Source organism: Lepus europaeus, chromosome 5 (assembly GCF_033115175.1).
Source record: "Lepus europaeus isolate LE1 chromosome 5, mLepTim1.pri, whole genome shotgun sequence".
Lineage (NCBI taxonomy): Eukaryota > Metazoa > Chordata > Mammalia > Lagomorpha > Leporidae > Lepus > Lepus europaeus.
The window spans coordinates 95,500,554-95,514,770 of record NC_084831.1 but is presented as its reverse complement, the minus strand read 5'-3'; the positions used below and the strand labels follow the sequence as shown (position 1 = coordinate 95,514,770).

The following is a 14,217-nucleotide window of genomic DNA, read 5'->3' as shown; positions in this document are numbered from 1 at the left end:
CCCACAAGGGGTATTTTTCCAATTTGGGTACCTGGGACATCACCCCCCATGTTACCCCATCATTGACAACTTCACTGTACCGGGTGAAGAAGCATCCAGACATGGGCATTTTCTTTGGCACAGCTCAAAGAGTGACCTCCACGGAGTTCATATTTTCAGTGTGGGGAGAAGGCCAACAACGGAACAAGTTGGATATTAGCTTTTCTAATACTGGCACAACAGAATGTAGGCCACCAATGATCAACATGAGAAATAACAGGACAGTCAGAGTTGGGAAGCAAGTGAGCACCATGACAATCAAAATTGTGAATCCCAGAAGAAAGAGGATACCAATTATAAGAGAGTTTTGGGTACCTGGATCAGGAGGGTATAAGGATTGGGGGCTACAGGATGGAGTGGGACAATTGCCTCATTAGTGAGCCTTAGGTCTTGGACCATTCTCCCTTTATCTGGCTTCTTTTTGATGCCCTTAATGGGTAAATTATACCAGCTGACACATTCCTGACACATTCCTTGTTCAAGGAGGTCCTTAATGACAGGTTCTAAGTTTTTGTTTGTTTGTTTGTTTGTTTTTTACCTCCAGACAGAGAAGATATTTTTTGTTTATTTTTTTAATATTTATTTATTTATTTGAAAGTCAGAGTTTGAGAGAGAAGGAGAGGCAGAAAGAGAGGTCTCCCCAGAACAAGTGACAGGTTGAGAGAAATATCTCTCTATGGGTCATCCAGAAACTCCTTGGAAGGCCACCTTTTTACGAAAGCTAGGTCCAAGAGAGAAGGAATGTTTACCCATTGGCCCCCTACTGTAAGTGTCACCCTGGGCTCCATGAGCCTGTAAGAGTCTGCATGAGGACAATCATTGGTCAGTCGTTGGCCCCAGTCCTCCTGGGACCTGGGGACAATGGTTTTTCCAGTGGTCCCTGTAGGACCCTAAAATTGGTGTCCCACAGAGAGAGAGACCCCCAGAAGCACGGATTCCACTCCAATCGATGCAAAAGCAGAGGAAAGTTTATTTCATTTGCAAATGGGCCGTCTCAGTAACACTACAAAGCAGTGCAGAGAGAACGACCCCGACCATCAATTGCACCGAGTATTTAAGGCTTAGAACCACAACATTAGCATATTTTCACAGCATGACAAAAGATCACAAGGTAAAGGGTTTTTCCAGGGTAAAGGAACAAAGTACTTGAGCAAGCACAAATACGGGGTCATCAGGACATAGGTTGGGTACATTTTCGATCAACTTCTGCTTTTATGGTTCCCAAAAACTTAACATAGCTCCTAAAATAATTTTCACATGCTACAGGTTCAACTAAAGTTCAATTATCTCATGAAAGCATTTTGCAAGCCCAGCCATTTTGCACAGAAGCAGAACAGTATGCAGTTAGCTCACAAGCAACTCCATTTTAAACCTGCCCAATTTCTTTTACCCTTGTTAACATTATTTTAGGGTCTTACAGTCCCCTTTACACACGGGGCAGGGTCCCAGAGGCAAGCATCTCCTCTGGGGACATTCCCTTTGAAGTGCCAGGGTTCTTGACAGTGGAAACAGACTGCTTTTTCTCCTTTCTTTCTTTGGCCTCTCACTGAGATACTGCACAAAGCTGCAATTATCTCCTGTCTCCTCTCCTTTTTCTTATCTGTCTCCTGTTCTCAATTATAATAAACCTTTGTGGCTTCAGCAACCAAAGCGTCGGGGGTTTTCTTAGCTTCAGCCACCATCTTTTGGAGCTTGTGGTGTTATGTCTCGGGAGGATTGATTGAGAAACTTGTCCTTCAGCCACACCCCTCCTTCCAGCGGCTCTAGATTAATTAGAGCATGTTTAATCATGGTCTTTCTCAGCCACTATGGAAAACTTTATCACCCTGATGAACCAGGGACAACTGGGTGTAGTTCACTGGCTTTACTCTGGAACCTTGAGGCCCTGTGTGATACAGCAGAGGAAACTGACAGCCTTTAGTCACACAGATCACATAAGATGAAAAAGGCCTGCACACATAGAGCCTCTGTCCACCTATGCCCTTGCTCACCAAACAGGTCTAACTGGAAGATGGTATTATAATTAACTGTTCCCTCCTCAGGCCAACTTTCTTGGTCTCCCAAGGGATATTCAGGCCACACTCAAGAACAAAAGAAAACAGGAGCCTTTTTCTTGAGCCCCTATGGGTCTAGTCCTTTCCAATGTTTTAATAAATAGTCCAACCAGGAAAGTGATGGATCCTGGAATGAGCTGCCCCCATCTGTGGAACATAAAGAGAAGATGGGAGGCTGGATCAGGGCGTCCCCTCTCTCTCCCTCCTCCATCTGCTGACTGAGCATCTCCTGTCCTTGTTCTGCAACTCCTGTCCTGATCCAGCATGTCCTGGCATTACCTTGAAAGCTGCCCAACACCAGCTGGGAGGATTTCAACCATGCTATACCCGTGTGTTGGATCTATGGCCCTTGTATGTTTTTCCCAGTGCTAGCTGAGTGCTCCATCCTCCTTGAGTGATGACTGCCCATAGGATCTCTCTATAAGAAGGTCTATAATGAGGCTGGCATTGTAGCATAGCAGGTAAAACCACCGTTTGCAACACTGGCATCCCATATGGACGTTTGTTCCAGTCCTGGCTGCTCCACTTCTGATCAGGTTCCTGCTAACATGCCTGGAAAAACAACAGAAGATAGCCCAAGTGCTTGGGCCCCTGTACCTATGTGGGAGACCTGGAAGAAGCTCCTGTCTCCTGGCTTCAATCTGGCTCAGCCCTGGTATTACAGCTGTTTGGGGACTGAACCAGCAGATGGAAGACTCTCTCTCTCTCTCTCTCTCTCTCTCTCTCTCTCTCTCTCTGCAACTCTGCCTTTCAAATAAATGAAATAAATATTAAGAAAAAAAAGATTTTTGGGAGGAGATGGATATAGGCCCAGACTGGGATGTTTGAGAGAAGACAAAGGGACCATAGTCTTGTTTTAAGCCCTCCCACCAGTGAAGGGATTAGAGACCATGAAGACGGTCTTACTCCAGGCCATGGAGGTGTAAAAGGAACCATCACAGTTTTCTTTATATGAGGCACTTCCTACCTCCCAAGAAAGATAGAGATGGAAAGTTAGGTGGGCTACAAGTGAAATGAAACCCCACCAGTCTGGCCCCGTCTGTAAACCTCACCAGTCTCAGAAAATGGTCAGATTTTTACATAAAAGACAGGAGGTGGCTTTCACAAAGGGAACGTCTGCCCAACTTGCTGAGAACACAAAACCATCTATGGGGAAAAAGAGAAAGAGCTTTCTTCAGTTGGGGGAGTTCTTCCCTGTTGGCCATGGCACATGGGACACAAGAGGAGGCCTAAGGATCTGTGGTCCATTCCAGTGGCGGCAGATGAACGTACAAATAGGGAGAACCGGAATCCCAGGGTTCCGGCACCGCGATGTTGCGTCCTGCTTGTGGGGAGTGCTTCCCCTGTTCTGCAGACTTGTTGCCCAGCACAGTAATAAAGAGAAAAGTCCAAACCAGAGTGCAAGAGTGAAAGCGTATTTATTTGGGATAAGCAACAGCAACTCCCCCGTGTGGGAAAGGGGCCTCAGAGCTGGGGATTTGTTGCCCCTGTGGGGCTGGTCTCTTTCTTGCTGCTTTTTCCCTCCTTTGTCCCTTGTAACATTCTAGCCCCTCACAGAGTAGGGACCCATAGGGGTCCTATTTGGATTGCCCCCCACTCCATCCATGAGTGAGGAGGGGTCAACAATTGGATCCTCCACCTCTGTCCATGAGCTGGGAGAGGTCAGTACTCATTTTATGTGCCATATCACCCTTCTTCCTCCCTTGGATCTACTCCAAATTATGCTTTCTTGCATTTTGCTTTTCCCCTGAGGGTTGGAATTTTCCCAGAATTAGCCCAAAGTCCACTCTCTCTCTAACCCTGCCTCTGGGGCCCTCTTTCCCTACAGGTGTTTAAATTACAATGGGCTGTCTCAGAAGGTACTCAAGGAGAGATGTGTACCCAACTACACATGGGGGTTAGATTGCTGTGGCAGACTTAGTCATACCCTTCCCAAAGATGTCCAGGCCCTAATCCCCAGTGATGAATACACTGCTTTACATGGCAAAATAAGCTTTGCAGGTATGATTAAGGTAAGCATCTTGAGAAGGAGCGATTATTCTGGAGTATGTGGCTGGGCCTACATAAGAGAGAGCAGCTGAGAAACGGTAAGGGAATGAAATGGGAGGCCGAGATTGGAGTAATCTTGAAGGTGAAGGAAGAAGCCACAAAACCTCAGAAAGTGCAAAGAGGCAGATCCCCTCTTAGAGTCTCCCGCAGCAATGCAGCTCTCATAACACCTTATATTTAGCTTATCAAACCCATGTTGTACTTCCAGCCTCCAGAACATTTGTCTTGTTTTAAGCTTCTAAGTGTGTGATAATTTGTCATAACACTAATAGGAAACAGATACAGGAGAAATCCATGATTCTGTGAGAATTAGATCGGCTGACATATACACTAAAATACTGCAGGTAGAGTGCTAATAAATTAAGGTCTCCTCCAAACCCAGAAGGAAGGCCCTGTCCCTCCTTTCTCCCAGTCAGTGTTCTGGGGGTGTGTATGTCTGTGTACTGTGTGTTTGGAATAACTGCACAATCCACTTTGCCTTATAAATTCATGGAAATGAAGTCAAGATACAGAAATGAAGAAAATGGATTTAAGGGGTCTGTGTTGAGGCATGGTAGGTTAAGCCACTGCTTGGGACTTCAGCTTCCCATATTGGAGTGCCAGTTTCCCCACTTCTTATTGAGCTTCCTACTAATCTGCCAGAAAGCCAGCAGATGATGACCCAAGTGCTTGGCCTATACCCATGTTGGAGACCAGGACAGATTTCTGGGTCCTGGCTTCTACTTGGCCCAGCCCTGGCTTTTGCAGCCAAATGAGAAGTGAACCAGCAGGTGGAAAATCTTTCTCTCTCTCTCTCTCTCTCACACACACACACACATTACATTCTGCCTTTCAAAAAATACATAAATTCTTTTCAAAATAGATATAAGCCACCATTTTTCTATTTACTTCATTAATTCTTTCATTGCCCCACCTTGACCACTGAAAACTTAACCACACTCATTCACTTCACTTGGATCTGTTACCAGGTATATGCTTGTATTTTCTGTTCCTTCTTCCTATGACCTATGAAGTCCTACTCCTTCTCCATAACCCTCAGGTAACACACCATTCCCAAGAACCTACTGCCTATCTAGTTCCAGGACTTGAAACCACCAGCAGTTTGGTCCATCAAGGTGGCATGTACCAATGCTATCTCACTAGTCCAAGTGATCAGTTTTAGTTCATAATTGATCGTAATGATAGGATTAAGAGTCAAAGGGATCACATAAACAAGACTAGTGTCTGCTAATACTAACTATAGAATTAAAAAGGAGAGAACAATCCTATATGGGAAGCAGGATAGACAGCAGACTCATAGAATGGCAGATATCCTAAACAGCATTCTGGCCTCAGAATCAACCCTTAAGACATTTGGATCTGGCTAAAAAGCTCATGAGAGTATTTCAGGCATGAAAATCCAAGACACTGTGCCAAAAAAAAAAAAAAATGACTTAAATGAAAGATCTCTGCAAGTGAGATCCCAGTAGAAAGAACGGGCCATCAAAGAAGGAGGTACCTTTCTCTGAAGGGAGAAGAGAACTTCCTCTTTAACTATGACCTTGTCTAAATAACACCTGAGTTGGAGAACTCAAGAGGCTTCCATAGCCTTGGCAGCTCATGACAAGAGCCTCAGGTGATTACTGACGCCATAAACAAGAGTGTCAATTGTTAAATCAACAACAGGAGTCACTGTGCACTTATTCCCCATGTAGGATCTCTGTCCTTAATGTGTTGTACTATGCGAATTAACGGTAAAACTACTACTCAAACAGTGCTTTATACTTTATGTTTCTGTGTGGATGCAAACTGTTGAAATCTGTACTTAGTATATACTAAATTGATCTTCTGTATATAAAGATAATTGAAAATGAATCTTGATGAAGAATGGGATGGGAGCGGGAGTGGGAGATGGGATGATTGTGGGTGGGAGGGAGGTTATGGGGGGAAAAAGCCGCTATAATCTAAAAGTTGTACTTTGGAAATTTATACTTAATAAATAAAAGTTAAAAAAAAGAAGTTAGTTAGCAATTTTTATGAAATCCAAGATAACAATTGTAATGCTCCATTCTAAGTAGACTAGACCATGGGCTTCTGGATGGTCTAGTATGGCTAATAGAATTGGTCATTAAGACATGAGTAAGAGGGGCAACCAGTGCGGCCTACTGTGTAAAGCCACAGCCTGTGAAGCCAGGATCTCATATGGCCATTGGTTGAAGGCCCAGCTACTCCACTTACAATTTAGTTCCCTGCATATTTACCTGGGAAAACAGCAGAAGATGGCCCAAATACTTGGGCTCCTGCCACCTTTGTGGGAGATCAACATGGAGTTCCTGGCTCCTGGCTTCAGCCTGGCCCAACCCTGGCCATTGCAGCCATCTAAGAAGTGAATCAGGGGATGGAAGATCTCTCTCTTTCTGTCTCTCCCCCTCTCTTTATAACTCAGCCTTTCAAATAAATAAATCTTTAAAAAAAGAGACATGAGTAAAAAAAGAAAGAGTGGGACCATTAATTTAGCATTACAGTACTCACAAGCTCTTCCCATATTCAAACTCTCAAGTTCCCTATAGCTAAGTAACAATTGTCCAAAAATGTTGGGTGGAATGAAAAACTTTTACCATCCCCTTGTGGTCTTCCCTTAGCTTCCTGCAGCCCCAGCATTTCACCCCTGCACCTGGATACAGAGACTCCAACTACCCTCTTATCCCAAACTCTGATTTTATTCCACCCAATGTTTGAGATTGCATTTATTTCCTATCACCCTGAGAGCAGGAAATGGAAGAAACCTCATTTAGCATTTAGCAATTCAGTTTTGTAACAAATGCAAGCTCTGTTGGGTTTTCCTCCGGCACCTGCTCTGCCACCACTTTGTCAGGACTCCCATCAGCATATGCTGCAGGATGGAAAAATCACTTCTCTGTGGGACACTGGAGCCGCAGGCTGGAGAAAAACACCAGAATCATTTCTACAGGCCCCATGGAGAGCCACAGCCCCTTGGCCTGCATCAGGGACAATGCACAAATGAGAGCAGACTATTTGCAGCCCTCCAGTTCTGTGATTCCATGATTCTCTCCTCCAGGACCACGAGGCCAAGCATAAGCCCTAGGGAGGTGGAACAAAATGAGTTTGGATGCCTAGGAGAGACCTTGAGGCCAACCAGAAAATGACCTCCTATTTTCTTTTTATTTATCCCAGAGAGACATCAGGAAAAATATACTGCTCTTCCTCACCTTAAATTCCCAGCAGAGGCAAACAGAATTACACGTTAATGTTGCCTAAAAATCAATCTTGAATAGTGGTTCCACAAGACCCGGAGCATGCATTAGTTAATAAGTTGAGGTCAGAACGTGCTACCTTAATTGGTGTACTGTATTTGTGTCCCCAGAGCCTAAATACTTAAGAGTCAGGGGTGGAAATTAAGAACTCTTGTTTGTGGACCATGGTTTGCTGGCACCTCCTCTGTAGCTGGGGACCAGTTGAGACACCAGACCCATCCACATATGCATGCAATGTTGTGCCTCACTAATGTTTCCTGACATACTGTTGATTTAAGGCCAAAATCCTTCACAATGGGGAATTTTACCGGTCTCCAAAGGTTCAAAAATAATGATGTGTTGAGGATAAAGATGCACCATTTATCCTATTCTTTCTCTGAAAACCCAAAAAAGTTATTCAAAGGCAAAGATAAGAAAAAGGCACTATAATACAATTACAATTTCAAAGGACTTGCCAAGAAAATATTTTCAGCTGCCAAGTCAGCAATTTTCCCAAGATTCCCTAACAGAGAAAAAAAAAGGATTAATGGAAAAGAAATTATCAGGGGAAATTTAACTAGAATTTAAAGAACAGCAGGTGGTACACAGCACATTATTACTTTTTTATTCATGACTTGCCTCAGAGGCCCTAAAAAAAAATCTAACCAAACTGACAGGCAGCAGCTCAGTACTACAGCCTTATGAATATCAAACCTGTGCAGTAATAACATCAGTCTGACCTTCTGCGTTTCGCCTCACCGCACCCGTTACTGCATTCTTTAAAAGCACTCAGCAGCATCCTCCCTGATTTGCAGATGAAGACACTGGAAAACTGGGAGACAGAGACCTTCCTAGGGACCCAGGAAAAACCCGTGAGGACAAACTCACTCGCCTACAGCCTCCTACAACCACACTCCTGAGCTCCTCCTACAACCGTCATCCTGCATCATTCCCAAGCCTCCGTGGTTAGACCTGATTCCTCCCAACCCCCCCCCCCCCCCAAGGATCCTTCTTTCAGCCGGACAGTGCAAAACAGTGCCCAGACTCCAGCCATTCCTGTAATGTGACTCCTGAGTTTTCCTTGGAGATTTCAGAAGCTAAGATTTATGCTTTGAGGTGCTTTGGTGACCATTTTCGGTTGAAAGATGTACATGAATTTTGGTAAATTGTCATGGGAATAACAGGAGTTCCATTCCTGGGCTTATATCAATATTCAATTTATTCCTGAGCAGTTTATCCAGTTTGTGTGTTACTTATATTTTTAATTCTCCTCTCCCTTGCTGCTCACCTTTTTAGCTATCTTAATGCTCTCAGAACTTTCACAGGAGCATGGCAAGGAATACATTTCGCTATTTTATAGTACCTCCACCAGAGTATGGGAGAAATTTAAAATCCTAATTACTTCATGTTTTTCATCAGTTTGATACCATATATGGTGAGGAAGAAGAATAAGTCATTGCTATGATTTAAATTTGAGGATTGTCTATGCATTTCATTTATTTTGCTATTAATCTTTCTGGTGTTATTTGTTAAGAGCTTACTGCATGCAAGTTACTCTGGAAAAAAAAATGTATGATAGAAGAGAAACATGAAATAGATATGTTTTTAAATAGGAATCGAGCTTTATTATTGATGATTAAGGAGCACAGGAGAGTGAAGCCCTCAAGAGTGGAGGGCCTGCCACTTGTCCAGGAGACCACGATTGGGCATATATTTGACCCTGCAGCCGACCAGGATGAGCTGCTTCTCTGCCACCATGTGTTCAAATTCATCTGCATTAAACTTGGTAAAGCCCCACTTCTTTGAGATGTGGATCTTCTGGCGACCAGGGAACTTGAACTTAGCCCTGCGTAGGGCCTCAACCACATGTTCCTTGTTCTGCAGCTTGGTGCACATGGACTTGATGACTTGGCCAATGTGAACTCTGGCTACTGTGCCTTGGGACTTTCCAAAAGCACCCCACACACCTGTCTGCGGCCTGTCAGCCCTGGCACAGGACAACATCTTGTTGATTCAGATGACATGGAAGGGGTGGAGCTGCACTCAAATATGAAAGCCATCTTTGCCGCAGCTTTTTACCATGTATTTGTTGGCACAAATACGGGCAGCCTCCAGGGCTTCAGAAGAGAGCTGCTCATACTCATCTGACACCATGTGGCCACACAGTGGACACTCATCCACTTTTGCCTTCTTCCGGCCAGATCAAAGATATGGATCTTGGCGTCAGGGACACCTCAGCAGAAGCAAGACTTAGGGTACAGCTTGTTCTTACAATACCTGTAACACTGGCATGTTCTTACAATACCTGTAACAGCAGGTGGGGCGGGGGCCCAAGGCGACACTAGGGTCTTCGGTGGCATGCCGAAGGAAAAGGAGGAAGATAAATGGTTTGTATGCTGATATTCACATCTTATATTTGGCCAGTGCAACTTTCAAAATGTTATCAATTTGAAATAATAATAAGTTATTCCTTAAGTAATATATATTCAATATCTCGTGTAACAGACTCAGAAATAGGTTTTGGAAATACGTTAAATTGTTCACTGGCAAAAGTTGATTCCCATTATTTTCAGTTAAAGGTCCAGCTCTTAACAGCTGCCCTTTTACCGAATAATTATTATATACTACCTACTACACTAGGTGCTTTATTAACAATAAAGACATTGGGAGAGGCATTTGGCCAAGCAGTTAAGACACACACAGTTCATATCAATGTAGCTGGACTCAAAGCCCTGCTTCAGCTCTGACTCCAGCTTCCTGCTAATGCTGATCCCAGAGGGGAGCAGTGATGCCTCAAGTGCCTGGGTGCTTCCATCCTTGCAGGGGTTGAAAGACAGTTCTCAAGAGGGGCTCTTACATTCCCGCACGTCTTGCAAGTAGAGACCCTCATGGTCTTAGTTCCAGATTCCTTTTACAATGTTTGTATAGCTAATAGCCTTGGGAGCTATGGATCAGTTTCTTCCTGGACAAAGGGGAAGGTTTACTTACAGGCAATTTTAACAAATTTAGACACCCTAAAATCAAAGTTTCTCTGTGTAAAGCAATCCACTGCATTCGCAGGCATCCTAGCTTTGCCTTGTGGGGAATCAGCACAATTGCTGATTCTCTGGCTACTGCATTTGCTGTAATAGAGTTGTTCGTTTCTGATCCAGGAGTCTTGTATCTTTTTCCATTATCCACAAAATTGTAACAGGCTAACTTGTTAGCTTACAAACAGGGTAAAACATCAGCTCTTTCATAGTTTGTGACACTGCTGAGTATTTTGCATATATGATTTCACCAAATCTTCTCAACAACCTCTTCATGTTATTTTTATTTTATAGTAAGATTCCTGGGTTTGGAGATATTAAGGAACCTGCTCAAGGTTACCCAGCTGTGGTCTTCTCTCTCCTGTTATCCATTTTTATTTTTTTCCATAATGAATGCATACACTCATAACAGCCAAGGGGGTAAAAATACAAGGGTATGAGTAAGCTAAATGCATCTGACAATGCACTGATTAAGGTAACAGAGCTGGCAGTCTTGAAAGGGAAATAATGAGTCCTCTCAAGTAAAATGAGTTGCTTTGGCCTCTCTAGGCAAAGCTCCAGGCTTTGCACTTGATGGGACAGACAGAAATAAAACACTGGGATTAAGGAAGGTGAAGAAAGTGATTGTACTGGTGGAGCTGTCATAAGGAAAGTATCAAACTGGGCTTAGAAGCAAGAAGGGGTCTGAAGTCAGAGAAGGGAGAGATAGATGGAGACAGAGATACAAACAGGAAGGTTATTACCATAGCTCAGCATGAACTTGGCAAGGATTGAGGCATATCCAGAAACAAAATTCTCACTTCAGAGCTGAGAATAAGGTGACCTATCAAACTCCCAGATGTGACTCATACTGAGAAATTGCTCTGAAAAGCAAACAAAGCCTATCAGTAGCCAAAGCTGCTAGCCTAAAATTTCTTTCCCATCTGACTCAGAGAAGCCACAGAGGCCTCCTGGATGAGTTCCTTAACATCCTCCAAGCCACGGGGCTAGTGCCCATCAGCACAAGAGCCTGAGTATTCCCAAAGCTAACAAACACTGCGTTCAATGAGAGAGAATACAGGAAGTGTGTCCCTTAGGGTTTAGACGCCTGCCACCAGAAGGCAGTTTGTCAGTGAAATAGATAGTGGGAATTTTCAGCATAGCTTTTTCTCTAGAAAAATAGGGACATGTAAAGAAATCTAATGATTTTCCTTAGATCTAATGTCCTAGTGGGTTCAAAACTTGGGTTGCACTTGAGAGTGAGCTGGAATCCTAAATAACATATCTAGGATGATTTAGCACATACTCAAAATTATCTAATATCAAAAAGCACAGACTGCCAGCCTGAATTCTGCCCAGATCCAAATTCATGGACAATCCTGGTTTCTATGCATTAGAACGTTTTTCCTGTATATGCGATCCTTTGGGGGAAAACTCACAAGTGCTACTAATAGCCTTTGACCTTAGGTACATATCATGGCAAAACAAGAGAAATTATAATTAGGAAGTGCAGTCTAAGAGGGAAAGGTCAGACAGCACACTAAAATACTGCTTAAAATACAGAGCACTGTGCAAAAGTGCTGATGCAGGAGAAACGACTATTGATTAGATCTGGTGCTTCAAATCCCTGCTAATGCCATAAAATTTAATGGATTACAAAGGGAACACACAAACCACGAGGAAAGCTTCGGAAACACAGCTTCAGTAACTCTTGTAATTAAAGGGAGTTCAGAAAACATACAAAGTTTTTTTAAGTCAAATCTATAAAGATGGGATCAGTGTGGCACCCTCATTTATACTTACCTAACACAGCTTTCCACTCTCTCCTCTTGAAAACAATTTACAACTCACATAGGGCATGGCCCTGGAGACTGCATGGCCATTGTGCCTTTTCTTTATGGCCAACATAATTTGAAAAGTTCATGCCACAATCCCCACAGTCCCTCAGCAGACTGCCTACCCTATGCTATCAATGTGCCCAGCTGCAGGAATGCAGCCCCACCTGGGGTCACTTCCACCCAGTGTCATTCTTTGATGCTGCTCAAAGCCTCTCAGGTGGACAAATTGCTCTCTTCTTCAGACAGAAGGCCTTGTTCTCCTTCTGCTTTGCTCTTGCTTGGTGAAGAGAACGACTGCAAAGAGTCTTAATGACTCCTTGAAAAGAAAGCAGGAAGATCATTCTTCTAGCTGTAAATGGTCCCCTCATTTACATTCTCCACACAGCTTCCCTGGTGATCCTACCAAACCAATGCTGAACTGTGATTTCATTCCATGAGTAAAAGTTTTGATTATGTAAAATAGCCACCCACTCTGGACTACTTAATAAGAAAAGGAATTACTGGAAGAATCATAGAAAGGCCACAGAATCAATGTGTAGCCTATAGAACCAGGCTCAGAAAATGAGCAGGTACCAAAGGAAGCAAAGCACAGCATGATCAGGCCCTGAGAGTCGTGTGTTTAGCTCTGTGCCCCAGACAGCACCACCTCTAGCCATATGTTGGGTCACTGCTACGCTGACAGACCATCTCCTTCTCACCCTAAGGATTAGAGGTACCAAGCCAAGGATGGTGATTTGGCTTAGTAGTCACAAGACTGATTAGGATGCCTATATCCCATAACAGAGTACCTGAGTTCAAGTTCCAGTTTCTAAGTCCACCTTCCTGTTATTGCACACCCTGGGAAGAAGCAGTGATGGCTCAAGTGACTGGGTCTCTGCCACCAAGGTGGGAGACTTGCATTACACTCCTGGCTCCTGGGCTTGGCCTGGCTCAACCCCACCCACCCGTTGTTGGTATTTGGAAAGTGAACAAGTGGAAAGGAGATCTATCTATATTTCTCACTGTCTCTCCTATCTCTATCTGCCTCTCAAAAAAAAAAAAAAAAAGTCCCAGGCCAGAGCATCCATTACACAGAGTCCTGGTCATACACCAGCCCCTGACTTGCAGGTAGCATCACTCTCCATAACAGGAAGCATACGCAGACACCAAGCAGCCACAAACTCAAAGCTGTTTAATCTATCACCAGTGCCAACAGCACAAAGGTTAAGCTCTTTAATCTGTCATGGAACTACAGTGAGGATGTATCTCAGTTTTTCCTAGGTAATCTTAGTTTTTAATTTTTATCTTATAATAGTATTTAGTGAGTCTTCTTTCAGTCTCAAAAGTGTCTGAGTGGGAAAATTATGGTCACACTATTTACTTAACTCTTCATGATATGGCCTCCTACCTACACTTTTTAAAATTTAATTTATTATATTTATTTGACAGGAAAAGAGACATGGAAACAGAGACAGAAAGAGAGAAAGAGCTCCCTCCCACTACCTAGTGTCTGCAATACTTCAGGCTGAGCCACCCCAAGGCCAGGAGCCAGGAACTCAATCCAGGTCACCCACATGGGCGGTAGGCATAAAGCTACTTGAGTCATCACCTGCAGCCACCCAGGACCTGCATTAGAAAAAAGCTGGAATCAACACCAGAGCCAGGGCATAAACCCAGGCACTTGATATGCAATAAAGGTTTCCCAACCGGCATCTTAGCCACTTGATTCAACTTATACCCTTCTGTCTGCTTTTCCAACTTTATTCTTCAATATTCCCTTATTTGTCTTTCTCTCACATCAGAAAAATTCTTATAATTCCTTGGTAACAAATGCTTTTTGGCTTCCAATGTTTTGCTCATATGTACTCTCTTTCTAGAATATCCTTTATATTATATCCATCCTATCCTTTAATATCAAAGTCTTTCTTGAAATATATGTTACTTAATTATGTGGCCTTCTGTGCCCTTTTCTTCACACATGGATCTATCCTTGTGCTTACCAGGTTAAGGTTTCATC

At 43.5% G+C, this 14,217-nt stretch overlaps 1 pseudogene; it reads right to left on the bottom strand.

Annotated features, from left to right (window-relative positions):
• Positions 1–9,037: 9,037 nt before the first annotated feature.
• On the bottom strand, positions 9,038–9,735 carry LOC133759152 (large ribosomal subunit protein uL16-like; annotated as a pseudogene).
• Positions 9,736–14,217: the final 4,482 nt, after the last annotated feature.